The 23,514-nt window shown below is 44.1% G+C and overlaps 1 long non-coding RNA gene across 1 annotated transcript in view; it reads left to right on the top strand.

The window, feature by feature from the left end:
• The first annotated feature begins 370 nt into the window (after positions 1-370).
• The window catches only part of LOC123391449, a 35,375-nt gene continuing 12,231 nt past the window's right edge, over positions 371-23,514 (top strand). The window contains exon 1 of the long non-coding RNA XR_006606134.1: positions 371-3,797. This is a non-coding gene — a long non-coding RNA (uncharacterized LOC123391449). The remainder of the gene's footprint in view (positions 3,798-23,514) is intronic.

Here is a 23,514-nt window from a genome sequence, read left to right as displayed (position 1 = left end):
CATGTTCTGTCCATTTTCCCCTATTCTTATCACCTTAACAAAAACCAAAATGATTTCTTTATGTTTGTAGTTGGATTCTCCCATAGATTGATTTTATACTTGTGGGATTGGATGCTCTAAAGCCTTTTATAGGGTTCAGATTTCTTTCCTTCCTTTTTCTTTCTCTCTTTCTTTTTTTCTTTCTCTCTTTCTTTTTTTCTTTCTTTCTCTTCCTCTCTTTCCTTCCTTCCTTCCTTTCTTCCTCCCTCCCTTTCCTTCCTTCCTTCCTTCCTTCCTTCCTTCCTTCCTTCCTTCTTTCTTTCTTTCCTCTTTCTTTCTTTCATTCTTTCTTCCTCCATGTTCAGCATGGAACCCAACACAGGGCTTGAACTCATGACTATGAGATCAAAACCTGAGTTACTCATGCTCCCTGGGTTCACCTTTTCAATGTGCACAGACAATTGCCTGTTGCTTGGCTGAAATAGAATTCCTGACTCCCTCCATCATTATCTACACTTGCCTCTAAGAGAGAGAGAGAGAGAAAAGCCTATTTACTTACCCCTTCCAGACTAGTTATCATGGTGCCCACGGGTCAGGGGGAGGTGGGTGATGGCAAGAGGATCTGGAAGGCCAAAGAGCTCAGAAACTATGTTCAGTGGAGAGGCAGGGGTGATACTGTTAAGATGAACATGAAGGAAAAAGAGCAAATGAAAGGAACTGACAGGGCTGAGGAAGCCACTAACATAAGGAGGAAATACCTGTGGACATTGACAAGGATAGATCTGACAGGGGAGAGGCAAGGTGATAAATGAATGCAAACCTGTTCCGTCCTTCTTCAAAAGAAATAAGCTGAATGTTAGCAGTTCCAGAGGAAACAAGAGTCACAACTTCATGGCCAGTGCATTTGGATTTTGACCTCTTTTTACAGATGGTTCTGTGGTACCATAACACTGCTATCAACAAAATCTTACTTATTATTATTATCATGTTTAGACCTGAAAAGATGATATACATTTGTGATCAGAAATGAGAGTCTGGCAGCTGAGAATTGGTTTTAAGCATGTTGGGAAGTGACTGACCTGACCTCAATTCTAAGTCCCAGAAGGTGGTGGAGAAGGTAAGGGCATATGAGCAGGGACTCAGGAAATCAGTAACAAAGTGAGAAGTGGGAAATGATAGGTACTTTCCAAAGAATTTGAGCAACTCCTCTAAATTGCCAATGCTTTCCCTAGTCAGGGAAAATATGCTTGGCTACTGTGTGTTCAGTAACATCTGGATCCATAAGACATCTACATACATGAATATTCATTATATCTGGCACTTTCTTCTTTGACTGTCAGTCCTTGTCTTTTGAGCCATTTTGAAAAGTTATCTTTCTAAGGCATAGGGTATGCACTTCTTGCCAGGACATTATATCATAGACACAAAACACGAGGCTGGGACAAGCTTCTTTGCAGCAAGACTTAGAGGATAGAATGGGAACACTGGCAAACCAGAGCTCAGCCCAAACCAGGGATGTGGACAGCAAAAAAGATAACCATTCTAGGACATCAAGTAATGTCTGTAGATTGATGAAGTTCAAGGAACCATGTTAGTCAGGAAATAACCCTCTACTTCTTTCCACATTGAGGATTCTGAAGGAGCTCTGTAGGTAAGATTCTCTTTCCAGACATTGGCACCAAATGACCACCTGGAGCCTTTGGCTCTGACGAATGAGGATGGACTTCATAGAGCAGAGAGGTCTCTTTTGACCTCAGTTAAAATCAGGCTAATGGCCTCCATGGCTCCCTGGATCTGATCACTCTTATGGTGAAAAGGGTCAGAAACAATTAATCCAAAGGAGGAGTACTTCTTCTGAAGGCTCAGAAGAGAGCTGGTATGAGCAACCCACTACCATCTTAGAGCTGGTGGGTAATGGCAGTCCTAGACCCATCTTCTCTGACAGCCTCATGGGAACTTCACGGGTAAGAAAGAATGCAGAGGGAAGATGACTCAGAGTCAAGCCAAGACCACAAAGATGCCGGGGCTCCTAACCTCTTTGCTCTTCAGCCCATAAGCTTTACTCTCGTCATTGGGACTTGACAATATTGTTGACCTGACCCATATCAGTTCTTCCTACCCCAGGGATCACACAGCGAGGGACCTCCGAAGTGCCACAGCTGATCTGAGCATCAACCCTAAATCTCACACAGTCAGGTGTGCAAATAAATATTTGTCACCTCCTGAACCCTTCATGCCCTTGGAATGCCAGACATTTGCTCCCTGTTTTATAAAGATTTTTAATACAGAATCTTCACTGCAACCTGTGTAGGATTATCTATCATGTTACAGATGGAGAAACGAAGACTCAAAAGGATGAAGGACTTTGCCCAAGGTCAGGTTGGTGTGGGATGTTACCTCCAAAGCCCATGTTTTTCCTTCCCCACTGCATTTCTCCTGGATGGAGAGTGTGTGAGCAGAGCTGGGCAGGACCTTCTAAGAAGCATGGTCTGTCTGAGACAAAAATAACTTCACCCTTTCTTTGTCATCCAAGAGTATCCTCATGAATGTCCTCCATTGAAATGCATTATAATGCAGTCATACTCCATGAAACATGTGGTTCAGTTTGCCTGTACGCCAAATGTCCCTGGCCAGCGGGGCACTTATCAGTACTTTTGCTTCTAGCACTGCCTGCTATGGACGGTACTTCTCAGCAGCTTCCAGTCCTTTCAGTATCTTTGTGCACATCTGCTGTGAGCGGGCCTGAGGACGCCTCCGCCTTTCCCATCAATTCATGAGAGCTTTCTGCTGCCCGAAGACCTTTTTCTCTGATTTCAGTATTCACAGCAATAGCCTGAAATGGCTGGAGTCACCCAATACCCAGTTTCAGCATCCCAGAGGGACTAATCAAACCGGACTTATAGACTGAACTGGGTATTACTGAGACTTTTAATTTTAGAGACTTCCCCTATACTCTTCACACAGCTGCTTCTAATGTGAGCATCTTACATAGCCATGGTGCCTTGGCCAGAGCAAAGAGATCCACGCGACCTGTACGCATACTTGCAATGGGCAGAGCACGGGAGCCCTATGTAGGTAACAGATATTTCCTAATTTGCTACGTGATCTCATTTGTACATAATAGTCCAGAAAGCCACTTTCCTCTTGATGCCTCAGCTTGGGAAGTTCTTTGTGACAAAGTGTTCTATGTCCCCTGGCCCCACTGGAAATTTATAGCCATTGCAAATTCAAACTTTTGGTCCTTTTCTTCTTTATTATAGAAATGAATTCTATAGAATTCTGTAAGTCTGTCATTCTATCTAATTCTATATTACAGAATTAAGAGAAAGAATGAGATGCGCTTAAAGCAGAATAGCAGCTAAGTGCATAATTTCATCATTCCTGGTTTGATTTTGTTTATCACGTCCGCTCAGGTGCCCGTGGACTCATACTATTTACTTAACCAAGTATGGAAGAATAAATATTGCCACACTCATTTCACTTGACCCAGCGGATAAAATCCATCCTGCGGTTTCTCTCTCCCTTAGCTTTCAGACAACCCGAGTACAGCCACTGGAGAATGTGGTGATTTCTAAAGAAAACTGGTAGACTGGGATTGCTGTCTTATCAGTTCTCTATTTAGCACCTGTGTAACAACCAGATAATACAAACACAGCAAAGAAGAAGGCTAAAGAGAGAACAGAGGGAGGGAGGAGAAGAAAGAAAAAGGTTTTTTGTGTGTTTTGTTTTGTGTTTTTAAGTTGTTGAGGCAGAGAAGAAACCAGGGATGAAGATGTACAGGAATGAACTTGGAAGACATCCAGGTGGCCGAAAAGGAGGTAAGAGGAAAACCAGGAGACTTTGTTTTCCTAGGTCAGGTCCCCTGGAAAGAAATCCTGAGATGGAGATTCAGGAGATTTCAGGAACGACATGTTCAAGGAAATGAGGGAAGCAGGATTGGGCAGAGGGAGAAATTAAGATGTGATGCTGCAGGAGCTTTAGTCTGTCCAGCACAACTGAGACTTCTGGAGCTGGGAGGGACCTGTAGAGTTGTCCCAAATTGAGGCAAGAGGCCTGAACCGGGCACCTTCATATCAGCTCACATCAACCAGTCCCTGGCTATGGGCTCTCCCTGGGAAGGGGCTTAAGTTTGGGCAAGGTAGTTTGTTCATCTGAGAGCAATTCCCAGAGACAGGCTGAGCCTCGAGCTGTCCACTGGAAGAATGAGTTGCTTGGCCGTGTTGGGGGAGTCTGAGAGACACACCAGAGCATCTGCTACATGTGGTAACTTCAAGTCCAAGAGGAGAGACTATTTTGAGAAAGGAGTGCTGTATGGAATAGTTCTGAAAGGCTGGCATAGAGGAGAGTAGAAATATGCCAAGATGGAGGTTTTGGTGACTTTCACCACAGTAATTTTAGTGGTACTGGAAGGATGAAGTCCAGAGGAAGGGCCCGAGAAGAAAATGGAAGATGAGGAGCTGGATACAGCAATCGAGATAACTCTTCTGAGAATCTTATCAGCTAATAGGAGCAGAGGGATTGAGTATTAAATGGAGAAAGACATGGAGCCAAGGGAAGTTTGGTTTTTTGTTTTTTGGGGTTTTTTGTTGTTGTTGTTTTTAAGATTTTGTTTATTAATTTGACAGAGAGAGAGATCACAGGTAGGCAGAGAGAGAGAGAGGAGGAAGCAGGATCCCTGCCAAGCAGAGAGCCCGATGTGGGCTCGATCCCAGGACCCCGGGATCATGACCTGAGCAGAGGTTTTAACCCACTGAGGTTTTAACCCACTGAGCCACCCAGGCGCCCTGGGAAGTTTGTTATTTAAATCAAAAGATACTAGCATGTGTTTTCTGACCCCCAAAATGACATGATTGATGCAGAAACAGAGACCTAAGAGAGGGCTGGGCTGGTTGCAGGAGTCATGACTTTGAGAAGGAACAGGATGCAGGACACAGCTGGAAGGATGGCCTGGGATAGGGGCTGGGACCCAGTGTTCATCGTAGAAACACTGTAGACCTCTAGTGGGTACCAAGTGGCTCTACCTCCTAGCTTGTATTTGACAGAAGAGAGGAGAGATAGATCAGGCCTAACTGGAGCATAAGATTCCCTCTCTGGAATTTGGAGTAGAGATTAAAGGACAGAAGTCAGTCTAGGAATGTCTCTTGAATGGTGATTTGAACCAAGGAACTAAGGAGTGGCCATTTCCATCCACCATGTGTTCAAGGAAGTACAGAGAACATGAAGCAAGAACCTGTAGACATGAGAAATGGGAAAGATTCCTGTTGACTTTGCAAATCCAGGGTCCAGAACAGTCTTATTATCTACAATATGGAGCACTGCCTGACTGATGTGATAGCCTCACTCCAGATACCCAAGAAGGCATGCTTGACCTGAGTCAGCCTTCAGCAGAGTCACCACGTGACTCAGGGCCCTTTCCTGGACCTATACTGGAGCCATACCGGACAACTGGGTATGAGAAAATGTGAAGTCATAAGGAGCAAATAAGATAAATATGGTTGTGGTTTCAATGAACTGTATCTAACCATTCAAATTGATTATTATGACGACCACATAGAAGCATAAAGCAAAACAGAACACTGATTTTAATGCACATGATCATAGCATAGTAAAAAATGTATTTGGGAAAAATACATCAAAATGAGAATAGTTGTGTGTTAGGTTAATGCGATCATGGGTATTTTCCCCCTTCTTTTTCTATTTTATTTCTGAAACATGGCTATTTTATGCAGACAATTGTTTTTTTAAAGATTTTGTTTACTCATTTGACAGACAGAGATCGCAAGTAGGCAGAGAGGCAGGCAGAGAGAGAGGAGGGGAAGCAGGCTCCCCACTGAGCAGAGAGCCAGTGCGGGGCTCAATCCCAGGACCCTGGGATCATGACCCAAGCCGAAGGCAGAGGCTTTAACCCACTGAGCCACCCAGGCGCCCCTATGCAGTTAATTTAAAACAACTCTTCTTCCTACAGCTCACATCTGAGCAGTTTGGGTAGTTTCTGTGAGGCCCTCAAATCATCACAGATCATATGTATAAAAGGAACTGGGGCCCGGGAAGGCCATCAGAGGATGTGGTTGTGAGCATCAAAGGGGACACCCACCTGCTGGCTGGGACATGAATTACAGCCTCTCAATAACACCCAGGAGAACAGGATGACCTCTGAGCAGGATCAGCTCTTGCAGCCTGTTCCCATTGCAGAAATACTGCTGTGAAATAATGGGAGAAGAGGCTGGGCCATGTCGTCCCAGGGAGCACAGGTGACAGTCTCCTGCCCTCCCTCCCACTCCTGCTACCCATCTCCTCCCTTACTCGAGAGCTCTCCTAAAAGCTCCAGGGTTTTATTACGAGCCACTGAGAACTGACCCTGAACTTCATCTTTGCTAAATGCCTTCAAATTATCTTAATGAGGATTCTCCTCCACGTTCTGGGACATCAGCTCAGGGCTGTCCTAGGACTCTTCTTTCTAGGTAGGTACAATAGGTCACTAAGTGGCTTGCTCAGAGACACCCCCTGGGAGATGACCTAAAACAAGAACTTTGTGTTCCTGGGGCTTGGGAGTGTTTCTGAGCTCCCTGAGCCTGGCCTGTGTTTCAGGAGAGCGAGCACTGGAAAGAACAAGCAGTGGAAGGAGAGGAGGACTTGTGACCCAGGTGGTGCCCTGAGTGCATGGCCACATTTCTGTGCACCTGTCGCTCCCTGAGCTTCCTATTGCTACAAATCCATCAGGCTATGCCGATTCCTCCAGTTGAATCTTCCAGCTTGCACAGAGGCCAAGGAAGGATGGAACTGCTCTGGGTTTAAGTTCATCAAAGTAGTGAGACATCCACCCCAGAAGCCAAAATATAAATTAACTATTCGTCTTACGTTTGTGGGTAGTAATTAGCTCAGGCGGAGAGAAGCACGTTAGCAATAAGTTCTTCCCATAGAGCCAATGACTGTGAGAATAATATGAGTGGGGACCCCCACCCAGAGGACCAGAGAGTTATCAAAGAAATGCAAATTACTTATTTCATATGAAATATGACTATTCAGTGAATGGCCGCTAATTAGCACATGCCCGATGCTAGGGGGGTCTTATTGGCTCCCACCTTCCCTTCGGTCTCTGCTTCAACAACATTTCCTCCCAGAAGCCACCAGGACTCTAAGTTCCCTGCTAGACACTCCGACTGTATTTGTGGCATTCATGAGTGTGATTTATTTTTTTTTAATTAATGTTCTGTTTTCATGAAAACAGGGGTGGGAGGGTTTCCTTAGGATCACCACTGGGTCCCCCACCTGGCTCTTGTGGGCTCTCTATAAATAGTGAGTTGATATCCTTCGTAGCACTCACCACGTGGAAGGGCTGTAAAAGTACTGGGCATTCTTTCTCAGCTGTCCTGTTCATCGCTAAGCTTTCCGTCCCCAGCACCCCGGCACCTTCTTTATCTCGCTCTCCGCCAGCACTGGCGCCATGTCTGCACACGGTGGCGTCCAACACTGGTGGCAGGAACACATGACAAATGAATGAGCAAATATGAATCACGGTCCCCAGATCTAGAAGTGGGTAGGAAAAGGAAGACAGCACTGAGAGGTGAGAGGTCAAAGATGTCCCAGAATGCAGCCAGGTGAGCAGAAAGTTAAAAAAAAAAAAAAAATCTAGGACTTCTGATTGAATGGATGTAAGGTGCCCAGACTCTCCTTTCCAGATGTTGACTGGGTGGTACGTGTGGCTGAGGGAACAGACAAGGCAGGCCACCACATTCAAGATGGTAAACCAAGGCCAAGGGCCTCTTGGCCCTAGAGAAAAAACTAAGCCAATCATTTCTTAACTCTGCAAAGTAAGCCTGGATCCCTTCCTTTTGTGGAATAAAGCCTTGAGCTCTCCAAAGGTCTGGGGAGTAGAGAGGTAATGGTTTAGCACCTGTAAAATCAGGTTCTACGTATAAGAATGTATCCCAGTCTCCTGACTGGGGGCTTCAGGTCATTTTGCTGAATCCTTGAATCACCGCGGCCTGACTAGGTATGAGATCAGCCTTATGTCTGGTACATGGAGATCTGAGCTTGCATCATCTGGGGCTGGTGCTGCTCTAACCCCTAATCCCTCTTCTTCCCAGTGGTGTGCAGACAGCCTCAGGGAAGGGTTCAGAAAGGTGAGTGAGCCTGCAGTTCACAATGGTGTGACCACAGAAAGATGTGGGCCGTCGGCAAAGCTACCTGAGGTGTTTGTTATCTCTCTCTTGGCGATACTGTCTCTCCCTGGCTCACTCGCTGGGGACTGGCTGCTAAGGCAGGGACCCTCCTGGGAGTTAAGAAACTATAGGCTTTGTGTGATGAATCGGGATGTGTAAGCCAGGTTCCAGATGGGAATTGCTGGAACAGTCTTCTCTTTCTGGGCCACCTCCTTCTCCCTCCACTGTCATTCAAAACTTGTTTTATTAGGCTGTTATTTCATGAAATTCCCTCTTTTCCCAACTTCAGCTTCCTGTTTTCCTGGTCACCCAAAAGGGAAGGGAGAACATTGAATTTTTAAAACAGCTGCCCTCTTGCCCCTCCAACACACACACACACACACAGAGAGAGAGAGAGAGAGAGAGAGAGAGATATCTCCAAAGCACTTTATCCATTTTTAGCAGAAGAAAAGAGAAAGGAAAATGTGGCATTTTCGATGACCTATCTTATTGCCTGGTCAATCTATCTGGCTGGAGAATGATAGATTTTATAATAGGGCCTCCTCGTTCAGGCTGGCTGTGCTGTGATTGGCTCAGTCTTGTTGTAACAACAAGGCTTTTGTCACTAATTCTTTGTAGGTCTCCCTGGAGGGTAGAGGTGGCATGTCCCATACAGCTCATCTAAGGTAGTTTTTAATTTAGTTGTGCTAATATTACCAGTCTTTGAGGGGACAAGTCAAAACTTTTCCTTCTTCATGTGTCTATGTGTGGATATTCAGTCCAAAACACCCAAGAGAAATTTCTAGATACATTTACTTAATTAATTATTTTTTAAATCAAAGTGTCACAAATGTTGATTTAAGCTGTTGTCTAATTTGACCCAAACTATAACAGCAATGATAAAAAGCATATGCTTCACAAATTCTTTAGAGTTTTATTACAAGAGAGTACTTTATACATTTATTAAAATAAAGTGTTCAAAGTTACATTTTCACTTAAATACTAGGATATAAAATTTCCAGGAAAGAGTAAAGAGTGGCACCCTAAGTTGTAACTTTTTTTTCTTTCAAGATTTATTTATTTATTTGAGAGAGAGGGTGGGGGGGAGCACAGGCAGGAGGGACAGAGGAAGGGGGAGAGGGAATCTCAAGCAGAATCCACACTGAGAGCCCGACTCAGGGCTTGGTCTCAAGACTCTGAGGTCACGATCTGAGCCAAACCAAAAGTTGGACATTTAACCAACTAGCCACCCAGGCGCCTATAACTTGTAATTTTTTAAAGTGATCTCCTCTGCTAATAAGTGAAACCCAGGGGGGCACCTGGGTGGCTCAGTGGGTTAAGCCTCTGCCTTTGGCTCAGGTCATGATCTCAGAGTCCTGGGATTGAGCCCCGCATTGGGCTCTCTGCTTAGCAGGGAGCCTGCTTCCTCCTCTCTCTCTCTTTGCCTGCCTCTCTGCCTAGTTGTGATCTCTCTCTCTCTCTCTCTCTCTCTTTCTCTGTGTCAAATAAACAAATAAAATAGTAAAAAAAAAAAAAAAAAAAAAGTGGAACCCAGGAGGTCTGTCTACATGCTGTAGGCAGGGCGCAGTGGTAGGGATGACCCAGACCGTGAGCCAACAGACTCCCGTGATGGTCCCAAACTATCATTCACCTACATGCTGTGTAAGTGTGGGTCAGTCCCTTTGCCTTTCGGGGACACTCTTTCCTTCTGTGGGACACAGGGTGACTGGATATGATAACTTCTAATTCTAAAATGCCATGGTACTTGGAAGAAGGAGGAAATTTAGAAGCATTTAGTTTAGGCCCACTGCTTGATTTTGTAAAGGGCAAGCTAGGAATGGCTTTGATATTTTGATGTGGTTGGTAAAATACCATCTCAGGAAAGGTGAAAATTACATGAAATTTACATTTCAGTGACCATAAATAAAATTTTATTAGAGCACAGGCATTCCCACTTGCTTGTGTATTGTCTATGGTGGCTTTTACACTACTGGGGTAGAGCCCAGTTGTTGCCATGGAGACCGTATCCTAAAATACTATAGTCTTTTACATTTAAAAGGTTGCTGGCCCTAATTTAGTCCAGCTGCTTGATGGACGAGGAAATTAAAGGTTGGGCAAGTTTTGGTTCAAAAAGAAAAAACATAGTTCTAGAAAGATACATTTGGCCATTTGGAAGCATCCAGAGGGACAAACACAATGAACAGTAAACAAAAGTTGAAGGAAACAAAAGAAACTTCTTCCTCAAATGGCAATGGATAACGTGTAACACAAGAGATAGATAGGACAAAGAAATTGGGAAGCCCTTGGAGCACCTTGTCTTTACTTGTATGGAAGGACCAGAATCACTGTTCTGTTTTTTTTTTTTTAATCTGGAATCAGATTACGATGGATTCCAGTGGGGGATTTGGGAAGTGGGCGGATCACACCAGAACCGGCTCAAGATTTTTCATTGCTGATAAGATTCTTGGAAACTTACCTCCAAACTCGCTGAAGGAAATGAAGGTGAACATTAGAACTGCTTTAGTGGAGCTTTTCAAAAGTGTTGGAGGTCTGGACATGGTGACTGGGGGAAGGAAGCCTGGAACAGATTAGAACTTGTGGTCAAATAGAAATTCAGCGCTGGAAAATCCTAAAGCCCTTTATGACACAGAGGCTCTCCGTAGAAGAGCCAGCATAGTTCTGAGAGCCTGGCCTTTACTAATGACAGGACTCATGGCCTGGCAGGATGGAGTGTGGAGTTGGCCATGGATCGATTTTAGGAAGGTTTATACAAAGTTTCGTGGGGAAGTAAAGCTCATCATCTTATACTCCACACAAGACAATTTCCTTTGCCTGGGAAGTTACTGGTGATGTGCTGTAAATATTTATTTATTTATTTAGCCCAAGCACGAATCAGGGAGTGAAGCAACTGCCCCAAGATCCAAACTTCTGGTGATCAGTTGGGTACCAAACATCTCCCTTGTGGGAAGAGCCCTAAACAGGTAAAATATGAAATTGAACTTGCAGAACAGACGGGATGCACCCTGGAAATTCTGATTCCTGTCAACACGCAGCACATGTTGCTGGATCCGTGAATTGGAAGGGTTCTCTCTAAATATAACCCCGTGGCTAACGGCATGAGTGTACCAGTCAGACTGCCCAGGGTTGCATCTGAAATCTACTGCTTGGATTCCCAGGTAATCCCAGGTAAATTACTGAAACTCTGAAGCCTCATTGTCTTCTGTAACAATAACAACAATTTTATTTTATTTTATTTTATTATTTTTTTAAAAGATTATTTATTTATTTATTTGACAGAGAGAGAGAGATCACAAGTAGATAGAGAGGCAGGCAGGGAGAGAGAGAGAGGGAAGCAGGCTCCCTGCTGAGCAGAGAGCCTGATGTGGGACTCGATCCCAGGACCCTGAGATCATGACCTGAGCCGAAGGCAGCGGCTTAACCCACTGAGCCACCCAGGCACCCCAATAACAACAATTTTAAAAGAATGGTAATAATAGTACCTACACTGTAGGCTTCCATGAATATTTAAATGAGATTATCAACAGAACGTGTGTGGGTGATCTGAGAATTAGTGAGTTCTCACCGAATGACCCCTGCTCGATGCTGACTGCATCGTCCAGCCTCTTTGAGGATACGGGCTTACTAAAAATATGGATATAGGAGCCAGTAATTCTGGGTTAGAGTTCCAGCTTCACCACTGAGTAGCCTTGTAACCTCAAGGAAATTACTTTAACTCTTAGAGGTTTAGGTTTCTTATCTGTAAAACAGTGATAATAATACTTACCCTAGTAATAAAATATACTCAAAGTGCGTGGGAGAGTTTCCAGCACTTAGCTACTTGGGTGAAGATCATGATTATGGTCATTATAATTAGTTATAATATACAAAAATATTCTGAAGGCAGGCTGAAACACAGCAAGCCTGATGATATAAGGAGTGTATGCGGCAGGCACAGTTTGAAGACTTTTCACATAAATGATTTGATCAAACAGCGGTAGGATGGGTTTGGGTTGTCCTGAAATTCCTCCGATCGGCTAAGAGACAGGATGCAGGTGCAAGGAAGATTCTGGAGAGGACCCACTGGGCATTCCCCACTGGCTGGGGACCTCCTCCAACCCCAGAGTTCTCAGTGCTTATCCCAGAGGAAATATGCCTTCTGGCTCCTTTGATTCTCTCCTTTGGAATCACTGGGATCTGGCTTCTTGCTTTCCCACCTTCCTTCTGCCAATTTCTGTTATTCGGGTTTCCTGTCGGGCTGCCCAACATTTGGAACACGCGATTACAGTACCACCTCGTATTCCAGGTAAAACGTAGGCTCCTGTCTCTTCTTCCTTATCAGCAAGAAGATGGAAATGATGGCCTCTGGAAAGGAAAGGGGCCTTTACTATCTGGCCCAGTCTCTTCTTATTTTGCAGAGCTGGGCTCCATTTCCTACCATTAACAGATTTGTTTACTTATCTGATATTCCCCGGATTGAATTCCCAGGCATCCCTACTACTTGCTAGGCACATCCTTTCACTTCTGCTAACTCCCTCACAATGAACAGAAAGGAGCCTATCTCCTGAGATCAGGAGTTACAAGAACATGTGTTATGGAGATCAGTGGTGCATCATTTAGCATAAATTGTGATAAGGCCAAGGTGTTGCTTCTACTCAATTTCTTAAGAACTGAGGGGCCTCTTTTCCCAAATAAGCCAGATTGGAAGATTTGGCTTTCCTTCCGCTTTCCTACCGGCCCATATGGGGCTGGGGGAGGGGCACCACTGGGGAATAAATAATACATGTAACTCAATCCCTGCATTTGTAGAGTCCTTCCTATAAAGACCAGGGGATGACTTCATCCAACTTTTTCATTTTACTGATGAGGAAGGCAGGAGCTATGGTGACAGCTGGATTCTAACCAAGCCAAGACAGGAGCCCTGTCCTCCTGACTCTCAGGCTACCTCTCTTGCCTCTTCAGAGCCCATGTTGCATCATGGCTGGAGTAGATTCTCCTTGGTGACTTTTCTGATTGTTCTATGCAGCCAGGACTCATTCGGGATGAGCCCAACTTCTTACTCTTTGGTTTTGAATGATTAGTCTTCTCTGTGCAGACTGTCCACTGCAGACTTAAAGATTTCCCCCTGTGGCTTACAGTCAAGACAGATGTTTATTTGGAGTGAAGGGTCAGGCTGCCTGATTTCAACTGGCAGGAGGTTTGGAGGGTGAAGTTACTGCATGTTCTCTCAGCTGGGGTTGTGCTGGGAATCGAAGTCCCAGTAGGAAGGCTGACTCTGTGCTAGTTCAGAAACCAAGCAGGCCTTAGAGTCTGAGGCCCACTTACTGCCTTCCTCTCCAGCAGCCAGCATCCTGCAAAACTAGACCAAGGAGTGCTGATGCCTTTTAGCCATGGTAGGTTGAGTCCAAGGGTGATATCAGGATTGTGTCCCAGGAAACACTGGTATTGGACTGCAGTGGTATCTACAGAGCAAATGGCCAAGGACAGGAACCCTGAGGGGGATGTTGGGAATCAAGGTACAAAAGGCTGTCAGAATGTTTGTGTGTGCAAGACTACCCCTTCTTGGCCAAGGCAATGTGGGCAACTCACTTTGAGTTCCTTGAGGGAGATGTTATTCTCTTCATCAGAAAGGCAAGGAAAGTGAAACTTGTAGAATTTCTTAGCCAAAGTTACAAAACTAGTGTCAAGAGTCAACACCAGAATCTGAATCTTCTGACTCTAAAGTCTATTAGTCTAAAGTCTAAAGTCCAGGTCAGAAAAGGCCATTGACATTCACCAGAAAACTCTGATTGCCAGGTATGGTGTGGCATTTTGTAATCTTACAGTCCAAGAGCATCCAATTCAACAACTCTAAATACATTTGTTTCCTTTGCCACATGCCCTGTAAGAGGGCTCTCGAGGACTTCACTAGACACAGTGAAAGAAGATGGGCATGGGTGACATGCTGTCTATACTCAATCTCTAATACTCTCCCAACCATCTCTTCAACCAGAATTGCTCCATGTCTATGGGTTGGAATCACGGGTTTGAAAAGGATTTCCACAGGGGCCTCTGGATAGCTCAGTCAGTTAAGCATCCAACTCTTAATTTCAGTTCAAGTCATGATCTCAGGGTCCTGGGATAGAGTCCCCTCTGGACTCTGTGCTCAGCGGAGAGTCTCTTTATCCCTCTCCTTCTGTGCCTCTCCTTCCCACCTCCCCTCCAAAATAAAAAATAAGTCTTTTTTTTTTTTTAAAAAGAAAAGGTTTCCACAACCTCTGTTCATCTAGGTGCTGCTGCCTCTAGTCCAACAGTTTGTGTTAAAAGAAACTCACAACCTAGGTGGGCTCCAGGATCCTCTAGAGCTGAGCAGATGAAGATATCTGGGTGGCGCCCACGAAATTGTCTTCTTGGATGAAAAGCTTGGCAACACCACCAAAAGTGTGATGATGGGAAGCTAGAAGTCAGCAGCTGCCTTAGAATTTCCTCACATTCATTCATTTACTTGAGAATGTTTAAATGAGAACCAATATACATCTGGTCCCTCAGTCTGACTTTCACAAAGGACCCAGTAGATACAGTTATGACCCAAACAGGACAATCACTCTGATGTCATCCTCTAAAGACCTAAGCAGGGTACCCTCAAATCACAGCTAATCATCTGTCAGGCAAGAACTCATCTAAACTTTTTAATAGTGATGCTATTCATGGTTTTGGCTGTCGTCTCCTCTTGACATAACTCATTTAGTAAGTTGCTAGCACTGGGCACTTCCTTTTTTCCCCTGTCCTATATTTACCTCTCACACCTTCCAGGGGGAACCCCTAGGTGCTGTATGTTGGTGAACAAGCTCAACCTGATTTGGCAGAAGCACCAGTTGAACAAATAATTCTTGAACTGACAGTCCCGACAAAAGACATCATTGCGGATGCACACTGGGTCAGGTTTTCAGTCCCCTGAAAGACCTTCCCCTCAGTGGTGCTCTAAAAGCTAGGGCATGTAAAACATTCTTTCTATTCCTTAGGCAGCTGAACAGCTGGAGAATTCTGAGCAGCTGAGTTGGGCTGTTGGTTGTTTCTCTTTCACCTGAGTTCCTTCACATAGACTCACTTTTATCGCCCTAGCCAACCCTATGTACATTTAGAGAAATGCAAACAATTCTGTTATCTTTCGGTATTCTGAGGCCCAAACTTCTCTGTCTGACCATGTCTGCACAAGTTATCAGTAATTCCAGAATCTCTTTGATGCCTTCTAATATTATCTACTATAGATGCGACCGAGTTAACAGGCATCAGGAGGGAACAAGGGCATAGCTCTGGAGAGAGGAGCCCAGATAACTATGAGTATAACTCTTTAGCTCCGAAGAGCTTTACAATGTGTAACCATTTGCAACCCAAGTTTCTCCATGTAGGTCACACAGGGCCCACGGACTGTGACATATATCTCTCTGTGGTGGCACCATCAGCCAGAATGGGACTGTGGCGGTCATGAAGAGAGGAGCAGGGTTGTCTGACGGCTCCAACCGCAGCCTCTGTGGGGCTACCATCACACATGTGTCATGAGTGGCCATGTTTCCCATGGGCTGTGCCCAGCCGGCGACTGAGCATGACCGAGTTCCTGGGTGTGGCTGGACCCAGGGCTCCTCAACCCTGGCTCCAGAACTCCCCTCAGCCTGGCTGACGCCTTCTGGGGACTGTCCTGCAATTCAAGACTCTTGCTATTTAACTTCCCCTTCATGGGGGTCGGACATGCAGCAGTCTGAAGGCTCTCCCTGCCTTCGCCGGCCCCATCTTTTTCCCTTCATAGGTATTGTCCTCAGTCGGTCCCTTAACATCTCACCTGGTCCGGTGCCTGCTTCTCCGGGGACCTGCACAAACACAGGACCCTCCACCCTGCTCTCTTTTAATGTTGGTTTCGCCCACTCCTGGTGGTTTCCTGCATGGTCTCACATGGGTTCACTGATACGGGCTACATGACACCAGCTGTCATCCCTCCTGCTCCAGCCCTGGCTTCCTGGGGAGATGGCGGCACCATAGACTCTGATGGTCCCAAAGTCTCCTACTATGGTGCCACATCGTCTTCTATTTGTGGGGTCCCTGACACCCACTTCTGCCAATGCTGTGGGACTCACAAAATATCAGAGCCCTGTGCTGACATGAGGCCATGCCCGCTACAGACAGAAGTATCCAGGCCGGTCTGCTCAGAAGAATCCCTCACCCTCATTACAGGGGTCCCTGTGCAGAGCTGCCTGGTGCTCCCATCATCACATTTCACTTTTTGTGAGAAGAATTCAATTCATTTTTTACCCACAGTCTCCCTTCCTTTGAACTTGGACTCAACCCTCAGCTGATGGACCAGCTCTGTGACACACTATCTATAAAATTGTACTTCCTGTCTAACACTGGGAGAGCCTGCCTTTCTTATCTCTTCAGATGGATGCTTTCTTACAAGACTTCATTCAAAGAGTCTTCTTGTGGGTTCTCCAAAATATCTAGATTCCAGAGTGATTATAGCAAAGACCCAAACTGGGCCTACCATATTCTGGTTTTGGGATTTTGTGGATTCATTTGTTTGTATGTTTGCTGTGTGAGTGTGTGCGAGTGTGTGTGTCTGTGTGTCTGTGTATGGGGGATGTGTAACAGAATTTGTGTAATCCTTGCTTCTTTTTCTCCTGCCTTGTGGGAGGTCCCTGCCTCCATCATTTTGATGGAAAAGTATCTGTTTCTTGCCACTTCTGTTTCCTTCTCGGCTGGCTGCCTTCACTCCTGATGCTCTCTTATCATTGCCAATATTTCTACTTGATGACTTCTGGTCACTGCATACGTCAGAGCTTTGTTGGATACATTTAGGGTTAGGGTTGTACTCATGCGGGAAGAGTTATAAGTGAGTACAGTAAAGCAGGGTTTGCAATACTTTGTTTGCAAATGGTGACTAGATTAGGGAGAAGGGAAACTGGAGGGATCTAAGGCTTACCTAGGGAAGAACGCTAGAAGCTATACTAAGTAGCCTTGGCAGATTTCCAGAAAAAATAATGGACATGCATGATGAAATTTCCCGACTGATGAATCTACTCACACCCAAAATAGTCACATGTTGTGGCAGATACTGATGACTTTCCTGGGACTTCATCACTATCCCTGTGTACCCTTCACCTAGTTTTGTTGAGTTTTTATTCTAACAGCTTGTCGCTATGACTTTGCTTTGGAATGTTTCCCTCATGTTACTGGAAGACTTTGCTGCATATTCGGAGACAGAAGTTCCTGGGATTTTCCACCTTCCAGGCAGCCTTTAACTCATGATGAACATGGTCCAGAGGTACAACAGTCCAGCTCCCTTCCCTCAAATGGAGACAATTGTGAGGCATAATTTTTATTAGGCTTGATCTTCCTTGATGACGTCAAAGCACCATCTCTCCAAAAAAAGCTGACCTGCACTCACACCCTTGCTTGCCTCCTTCTGCTTTTTCCCCACCTTACTGGCTTCCTCTGAGAGTAGTCACCACTCCTTAGATAAATGACTTGCACAGAGTCTTCTTCTCAGAGCTGCTTCGGGAGAACTCAACTGCACTGGATTGAATATTGTCCTGGAAAAATTCATGTCTACCTGGGATTTGGCAGGGTGACCTTATTTGCCAATGGAACCAATTAGAATGTGGGTCACTCTGGATGAGAGGGGGCCCTAAATCCAGTATGACTGCTGCCTCCCTACGAAGCGGAAAATTTGAACACAGAGACATAGGCATGGAGAAAATAGAGCCAGAGAATGGAGTGAAGCATCTATAAGCCAAGGAACGCTATGGCTTGCTAATGGCCGCCAGAAGCTGGGGAGATGGTCATGGAACAGATTCTTCCTCAGAGCCTCCAGAAGGAATTGAGGCTGTTGGCACTTTGATTTTGGATTTTAGTCCCTGGAACTGTGAAGAAGTACATTTCACAAACAGAAATGTTTGTGACATTTTCTTATAGCAGCCCTAAGAAGCTAATATACCCCAACCTAAGAGGCAATTATAAGCTATAGGAAGCAAATGAGCTATAATCTATCTTACATCTTATATTTTACATGAGATCACTCAGCTTTCACCAATATTTATTTTCAAAACTTCATTCAATGAAGTAGCTCTCTCAAATCAATAGTTGACATTATACTTAACGAGAGAAGCTTACAAGCAATCCAATTAAAAATCAGAAAGAATACAACGATGTTGGGGAGCCTGGGTGGCTCAGCCATTGCACATCTGACTTTGGCTCAGGTCATGATCCCAGGGATTGGGTCCTGGGATTCAGCCCCACATCGGGCTGCCTGCTCTGCGGGAAGCCTGCACTCCCCTTCTCCATCCTCCCCCCTCTCCCACTCCCCTGTTTGTGTGTCTGCTTTTGCTATTTCTGTCAAATAAATGAATAAAGTCTTAAAAATAAAAAGAATACAATGATGTCCATTATCATCATCACTATTTAACATTGTTCTGGATAGTGGCTATTTTAGCTAAAGCAATAAGACAAAAAAGAAAGAAAAAGAAATCAGGCATAAATACTGAGAAAGATGAGATAAATTAATCATTACCAGCAGACAGTGACTCCTTGAAAAACCCCAGGTAATGTATCTACAGAAATATATTAAGAAAGCTCAGGAATTGAAGACAACTTTCTTATAGACTTTGATAAATTTTGAAAGACCAGTCTAGATAGATTTTATGCCATGCTTCTGCATTAAGAATTAAATATTAAAAATTGTGAATTATCACATTAATATATAAATTTACTAAAATTCTCATTAAAGTTTCAATGAGATTTTGGGGGGGAATGTAATTTAAAAATTCTAAGATTCACTCAAAAGAACAAAGAAATGAAAAAAGCAAAAAAAAATTGTAAAAGAGAAAAAAGAGAACTCTCGGCAGATATTAAGATGTATTATAAAATTAGAGCAATTGACTGTACTCAGTAAATGACATGGTTCTGGTACAAAAATATACAAAAGGGTAGAACAGAATAGAAAGTCCAGAAATAGACCCAAATATTTATATGACCATTTATATAATCATTTACAGTATGATAATGGTGATAGCTCAGATCATAAAAATACTACTCGATGAATTATACTGGGAAAGAAAAGATAACTCACCCTAAAACTAAATGCATTCCAACTGAATTAATGTTTTCAAAAGAACTTCAGTTTTCCAGCAATGGCAAACTAAGCAATTGAGATGAACCATACTGCTGAAAAAAAACTTAAAAAAACTGAACAGAGTTTAAATAAAATACAGTTGCTTGACGGCATCTGAGATCTAAAAGGCCCATGAAGAATGGCGTGACCAAGGTCTAAAGGAAGAAGGAAACTGAGGGGCATAAACCCAGCATGTGGAGATGCCTTACTCCTAAAAGTGTTAGCTAGGGGCGCCTGGGTGGCTCAGTAGGTTAAAGCCTCTGCCTTCAGTTCAGGTCATATCTCGGGATCCTGGGATCGAGCCCCATATGGGGCTCTCTGCTCAGCGGGGAGCTTGCTTCCCACCCTGCCCCCCACCCCCCGCCTGCGTGTGATCTCTGTCTGTAAATAAATAAATAAATAAATCTTAAAAAAAAAAAAAAGTGTTAGCTAATTCCAAAGCAGGTGCCTGAGAGGTTGTCTACAACGTCCCTTTTGAGAGCCCTGCAGAGTGAAGGGGGCAAAAATTAGAGTACAAGGATAATTGAAACGGGAAGCTTCTAGTAAATTCCTGTGCATTCGTTTGGCATCCTGCAAGGCCCATCTGATCTGGACAGAGTGTGGAAATAGATGAGCCTTCACATTGGTAAATTTCCAATCATCTCCGACTCAAGAATTAGATTAGCTTGATCCTGGATTGTTAGGACCATACGCTTACTATAATTCCATAGACCTGAAATTATTCTATAGTTTTGCATATACAATATCTGAAACTCAATAAAAGTAAAAGACCAAATGATGTTATCAAAAACATGAAAATCGTTCTAAGATTCTTGCATTATCTTAGAAAGGAGTAAAAATATCAAGCAATACTAAAAGACAAATGACCACAGAGGCAAAATATTTGCAAGTCACATAACAAGGGGTTAATATCATTCCTATGTAATACATTAAAAAAAACCCCAAACACTACAGTAGAAAAAAATAACTGTAAGAAATGCATTGGTATTTGACAAAAAAAGCAGCATAAATGGTCTCTCAACATATTAAAATATCTAATCTCACTAATAATCAGAGAAATAGAGAAATGCCCAATGTCACTAATAGTAAACTAATTTTCAAATATGAGTTTTTATTTTGTGTTTATCATACTTATAAAGATAACAAAAACACTCATAATGATTAGTGGTGATAAATGTCCAGCGGTTAAGGGGGGAGAAGAGAAATAGGTACAATATTATTCTGGAGGACAATATAACAGTATGTATCAAAAAATTTAAATGCATACTGCTTAATTTAGGAAATCCATTTTTTGGAATTTGGCTATAAAAAAATCTGGAATATTTGCAAAGATTCATTTTTAAGTTTGTTTAAATAGCACTATTTATAATAGTAAAAAAATTACAAACATCCTAAATTAGAAAATCGGCTATAATAATTTAGTACCCACACTTAATGGAGTAACACAATACAGCACTTAAAAAGATAACAAGGGGGGGTGCGCCTGGGTGGCTCAGTGGGTTAAAGCCTCTGCCTTTGACTCTGGTCATGATCTCTCGCGGTCCTGGGATGGAGCCCTGCATGGGGCTCTCTGCTCAGCAAGGAGCCTGCTTCCCCCTCTCTTTCTCTGCCTGTCTCTCTGCCTACTTGTGATCTCTCTCTCTGTCAAATCAATCAATCAATCAATCTTTAAAAAGATAACAAAGGAATATTTAGCAAAATGAAGTTATGCAGGACACGTTGATAAGAAAATAGAACATGCTGCAAAAACATAAGCTCACTTTTGTTATGTGTACATGGGATAGACAACAATTTGTTTTTGTTGTTTGTAGCAGTAGTTTTTATTTTATTCACTTATACATATCTGTATTTTTAAAAATAAAGCCAACTATTGCTTTTAATCAGAATAATGGTACTTAAAATCTTTTGCTTTCAAAATGTTGCCTTCCCTTTCCTATTTCAAATGAAATGCAAGGTGAGCACTCATACGGATCATTTCTTACTGACCTTCTTCTCCAGAGTTAATTTGCTCATGTGTTGAACTTATTTTCACATCAGTACTTGACATAGGGATTGAAGGAAAGTACTGCACTTGTTTTTGCTAAGTTTGGAGCACCAGCTTTATTTATCCTATTTTTTTTTTCCTTATCAAGATGAGTGGTTTTCTATAGAAAACTGAATCCAAGGCACCACATTCCTCATACATGAGATAATCTATTCACTTAGGCAGTAAATATTTATGAAGCACACCTCAGTGCCTGTACTGTGCTCAAGGCTGAGAATAAAGGACAGACGACTCCAATGACCTCTGCCCTTGTGCCCATGGCCGCCAGTACTCTCACCGGGACCTTGGTAATCCATCACTCAGGCCACAGGGTGACCACTTCTCAAATGAAGGTCCCTCCTCCGAAATTCCAGAGCCCTGTAGTGCACACTTAATGGACCAAAAATAAGTCTATTAGCCTGAGCTTGCAAGTAGCCCTTCAAAAATGAACATGTAGCTTTCTTACTGAAAAGTAAGTATCATTTTTTTCCCCAAATATTTCTGGAGTTAAATTTAAAAAATTTTAAGTTGTTTTAAAACAGATAATCTTTAGGGGCACCTGGGTGGCTCAGTGGGTTAAAGCCTCTGCCTTCAGCTCAGGTCATGATTCCAGAGTCCTGGGATCGAGCCCCGCCTTGGGCTCTCTGCTTCGTGGAAAGCCTGCTTCCTCCTCTCTCTCTCTGCCTGCCTCTCCTCCTACTTGTGCTATCTCTCTCTGTCAAATAAATAAATAAAATCTTTAAAAAAAAAAAAAACAGATAATCTTTAGGAGTCCCTGGGGGGCTCAATCAGTTAAGTGTCTGCCTTTGGCTCAGGTCATGATCTCAGAGTCCTGGGATGGAGCCACCCCTCCCGAGCCCCCCCACCCCCGCATGGAGCCCCCTGCTCAGCGGGGAGTCTGCTTCTTCCTCCACCAGCCACTCTCCTCTGTTTATGTGCTCTTAAATCAATAAATAAAATCTTAAAAAAAAAAACAGTTATCCTTTAAGAAATAATTTTAAAAAATAATAAAGCTGTGGACCGGCTCTTACCCTAAAAGATGTGGGGAGGACAAAAGCAACACAAAAGACAACACCACTACAAAGACGGCATTTTTGAAACAAACAAACAAACCCCAAACCACAAGTATTGTGCTCCACCTCTGACAGACAGTGCAAATTTGAATTCATTTCCAAACAATGACTCAGCATCATGACATATAATACAGGCTTAGAAATGAATGAGGTGAGTCACACGTAAGTCCAACACAGCGTGATAATTACGAATATTTGTACACCCGGTTTTCTATCACTCGGTTTCCTGCTCAGAGAGCCCAGATGCACAACGGTCCCAGAGCCGATGCCTGTGGCGCCCCAGGTTCGGGTGCAGCTGGCTCAGCAGGTCTTGGTGGGGGACACCCAGGATTTGACCCTGCCACAGGTGTGCCGGTGTCCTGGCCGGCCCACTTTGGAACCAGATCAGAGGGGGCTTGTTTTGTTCTCCGTTGCTGTGTCATAAAACAACGCACAACTTAGTGGCTTGGAACAAATATAGTATTTATTGTGTCTTCATGGGTCTGAGGGTTGAACAGGCTCAGGTGGGCATCTCCTGCTTCACCTGTTGCCGCTGACGTCACATGGCTGCCCGCAGTGGGAACTTGGCTTGGACTGGTGCCAAAGGGAGCATCTCATCCATCAGGGTCTCTCTCCATATGCATTGCTCTCGCTGGGGCAACCTTACAGTGGGGCAGATGACTGCCAGAATGGAAGCCTCCATGGGGAAGCACTAATGGGTCCTCTGCTTGCTTCCTATTTGCTCACAAAGCAAGTTGCCTGGCCCACCCCTGGGTCAAGGTAGGAGGGGCTGCACAGGAGGCAACGATTTGGAGGACCACTAGTCCAACAGCCCAGCACAGGGACCAAGCCCCACTCACGCATGGGTGGGCTGCGGGTGGGAAAGGAGAATGCAGTGGACAGTGTGGGGGGCACGGCCATGAGCACAGGCCACAGTAGGAAAGAGGCCACCACTTAAAACAATGGTTTAACTGGAGGTGGGGGTGGGGACAAGGAGATGACGCTGAGGAGACCAACAAACAGACTGTGGCTGCTTAAACAGAGACCATCTATCTATAGCATGGTTAAGAGAGCAGAATTAAAAACAACAACAGGGCGCCTGGGTGGCTCAGTGGGTTAAGCCGCTGCCTTCGGCTCAGGTCATGATCTCAGGGTCCTGGGATCGAGCCCCACATCGGGCTCTCT

The sequence above is a fragment of the Mustela putorius genome, unplaced genomic scaffold (assembly GCF_011764305.1).
Source record: "Mustela putorius furo isolate JIRA1106 unplaced genomic scaffold, ASM1176430v1.1 tig00000228_pilon_pilon_pilon, whole genome shotgun sequence".
NCBI classification, from domain to species: domain Eukaryota; kingdom Metazoa; phylum Chordata; class Mammalia; order Carnivora; family Mustelidae; genus Mustela; species Mustela putorius.
Note: the sequence above shows the minus strand (reverse complement) of the source record. Positions and strands in the feature narration are given on the sequence as shown.